The following is a 3,633-nucleotide window of genomic DNA, read 5'->3' on the forward strand; positions in this document are numbered from 1 at the left end:
CTCACTCATGTGAGTTATTATTACTTGATGCGACCCGGTACACTTGCCGGTGAGTTTTGTGTTGGATCGTTTTCCACACATCAAAGACCAATGGAGTAGATCCTGAAGTCTACAGGCTCATGCTTTTCCCTTTTGCTGTAAGAGACAGAGCTAGAACATTGTTGGACTCACAACCTAAGGATAGCCTGGACTCCTGGGTTAAGCTGGTCACTGCCTTCTTGGCTAAATTCTTTCCTCCTCAAAAGCTGAGCAAGCTTAGAGTGGATGTTCAGACCTTTAAATAAAAAGATGGTGAATCCCTCTATGAAGCTTGGGAAAGATACAAGCAGATGACCAAAAGGTGTCCTCCTGACATGCTTTCAGAATAGACCATTCTGGATATATTCTATTATGGTCTGTCTGAGTTCTCTAAGATGTCATTGGACCATTCTGCAGGTGGATCCATTCACCTAAAGAAAATGCTTGCAAAAGCTCAAGAACTTATTGACATGGTTACAAATAACCAGTTCATGTACACTTCTGAGAGGAATTCCGTGAATAATGGGATGCCTCAGAGGAAGGGAGTTCTTGAGATTGATGCTATGAATGCCATATTGGCTCAGAATAAAATGTTGACTCAGCAAGTCAACATGATTTCTCAAAGTCTGAATGGATGGCAAAATGCATCCAACAGTACTAAAGAGGCACCTTCTGAAGAAGAAGCTTATGATCCTGAGAACCCTGCAATAGCAGAGGTAAATTACATGGGTGAACCTTATGGAAATACCTATAATTCATCATGGAGAAATCATCCAAATTTCTCATATCAACAAAAGCCTCAACAAGGCTTTAATAATGGTGGAAGAAATAGGCTCAGCAATAGCAAGCCTTATCCATCATCTTCTCAGCAACAGACAGAGAATTCTGAACAGAGCACCTCTAACTTAGCAAACTTAGTCTCTGATATGTCTAAGGCCACTTTAAGTTTCATGAGTGAAACAAGGTCCTCTATTAGAAATCTGGAGGCACAAGTGGGCCAGCTGAGTAAGAAAATCACTGAAACTCCTCCTAGTACTCTCCCAAGCAACACTGAAGAGAATCCAAAAAGAGAGTGCAAGGCCATTGATATAATCAAAATGGCCGAACCTAGAGAGGAAGGGGAGGACGTGAATCTCAATGAGAAAGACCTCATGGGACGTCTCTCAAGCAAGAATGAGTTCCCTATTGAGGACCTAAAGGAATCCGAGGTTCATATAGAGACTATAGAGATCCCATTAAACCTCCTTCTACCATTCATGAGCTCTAAAGACTATTCTTTCTCTGAAGAGGATGAAAATGTAATTGGAGAGCAAGTTGCTCAATATCTAGGAGCCATCATGAAGCTGAATGCCAAATTGATTGGTAATGAGACTTGGGAAGGTGAACCTCCCTTGCTCATTAGTGAACTAGATACATGGGTTCAGCAAACCTTATCTCAAAAGAGACAAAATCCTGGAAAATTCTTAATACCATGTACCATAGGTACCATGACCTTTGAAAAGGCTCTGTGTGACCTAGGGTCAGGCATAAATCTTATGCCACTCTCTGTAATGGAGAAGCTGGGGATCATTGAGGTACAGCCTGCTATATTCTCACTATAGATGGCAGACAAGTCAGTAAGACAGGCTTATGGATTGGTAGAGGACGTGTTAGTAAAGGTTGAAGGCCTTTACGTCCCTGCTCATTTCATAGTCTTAGACACTAGGAAAGAGGAGGATGATTGCATCATCCTTGGAAGACCTTTCCTAGCCACAGCAGGAGCTGTGATAGATGTTAACAGAGAAGAATTAGTCCTTCAATTGAATAGGGACTACCTTGTGTTTAAGACCCAAGGGTGTTCTTCTGTAACAATAGAGAGGAAGCATGAAAAGCTTCTCTCAGTACAGAGTCAAATAGAGCCCCCCACAACCAAAATTTAAGTTTGGTGTTGGGAGGTCACAGCCAAACTCTAAGTTTGGTGTTGTACCCCCACATCCAAACTCTAAGTTTAGTGTTAGGAGTCTACAACATTGACCTGATCACCTGTGAGGCTCCATGAGAGCCCACTGTCAAGCTATTGACATTAAAGAAACGCTTATTTGGAGGCAACCCAATTTTTATTTATCTAATTTTATTTTTATTTTATTGTTCTTTTATGTTTTATTAGGTTTATGATCATGTGGAGTCACAAAATAAATACTAAAATTAAAAACAAAATCAAAAACAGCAGAAGAAAAAGCACACCCTAGAGGAAGGGCTTACTGGTGTTTAAACGCCAGTAAGGAGCATCTGGCTGGTGTTCAACGCCAGAACAGAGCATGGATCTGGCGTTGAACACAAAAAATATGCAGCAATCTGGTGTTTAAACGCCAGGATTGCACACTGAGGAAAGCTGGCGTTCAACGCCAGAAACATGCTGCAGATGGGCATTGAACGCCCAGAACAAGCATAAAGATGGTGTTTAATGCTAGAAACAAGCATCAACTTGGCGTTAAATGCCAGGATTGCACTCAGAGGGCGTTTTACATGCCTCATTGGTGCAGGAATGATAATCCTTGACACCTTAGGATTTGTGGACCCCACAAGATCATCTCAGGATCTGTGGACCCCACAGGATCCCCACCTACCTCAACTCACCTTCTCTCTTCTTCACCAATCACCTCAATCTCTCTTTCCCATCACCTCTTCACCACTCACATCCATCCATTCTTTCCCACCCAATCCCACCAATATGGCCGAAACATACCCATCTCTCCCTCTCCTCCATATCTTCTTCTTCTTCCATTTTTTCTTCTTTTGCTCGAGGGTGAGCAACATTCTAAGTTTGGTGTGGTAAAAGCATAGCTTTTTTATTTTTCCATAACCATTGATGGCACCTAAGGCCAGAAAAACCTCAAGAAAGAGGAAAAGGAAGGCAATTACTTCCACCTCTGAGTCATGGGAGATGGAGAGATTCATCTCAAGGGTCCATAGCTCAGTAGTAAGGCATTTGACTGCACATCAAGAGAGCCCACTCATGGACCTCAACAAGAGCATGAGGAATTCCCTCATCAAGAAATCTCTGAGATACCTCAGGGGATACATTTTCCTCCACATAATTATTGGGAGCAACTAAGGATAGGAGCACCAAAATCACTAGGGATCAAGCAACAGAGGCAAGGAAGAGACATAGAGGAGCTCAAAAAGCACCATTGGTCCTTCAAGAAGGCGCCACCATCACTAAGGTGGACTCATTCCTTGTTCTTATTTCTCTGTTTTTCGGTTTTTTATGCTATATGTTTATCTATGTTTGTGTCTTTATTGCATGATCATTAGTATTTAGTAACTATGTCTTAAGGCTATGAATAATTCCATGAATCCTTCACCTCTCTTAAATGAAAAATGTTTCTAATACAAAAGAACAAGATGTACATGAGTTTCAAATTTATCCTTGAATTTAGTTTAATTATATTGATGTGGTGACAATACTTTTTGTCTTCTGAATGAATGCTTGAACAGTGCATATTTTTTATCTTGTTATTTACGAATGTTAAAATTGTTGGCTCTTGAAAGAATGATGAACAAAGAGAAATGTTATTGATAATCTGAAAAATCATGAATTTGATTCTTGAAGCAAGAAAAAGCAGTGAATAGCAA

At 40.7% G+C, this 3,633-nt stretch overlaps 1 non-coding gene across 1 annotated transcript; it reads right to left on the bottom strand.

The window, feature by feature from the left end:
* Positions 1 to 251: 251 nt before the first annotated feature.
* Positions 252 to 359, bottom strand: LOC127740731 (small nucleolar RNA R71). The gene has a single exon (XR_008001590.1). It is a non-coding gene; the product is annotated as a small nucleolar RNA R71 (small nucleolar RNA).
* Positions 360 to 3,633: the final 3,274 nt, after the last annotated feature.

The sequence above is a fragment of the Arachis duranensis genome, chromosome 7, assembly GCF_000817695.3.
Source record: "Arachis duranensis cultivar V14167 chromosome 7, aradu.V14167.gnm2.J7QH, whole genome shotgun sequence".
NCBI lineage: Eukaryota > Viridiplantae > Streptophyta > Magnoliopsida > Fabales > Fabaceae > Arachis > Arachis duranensis.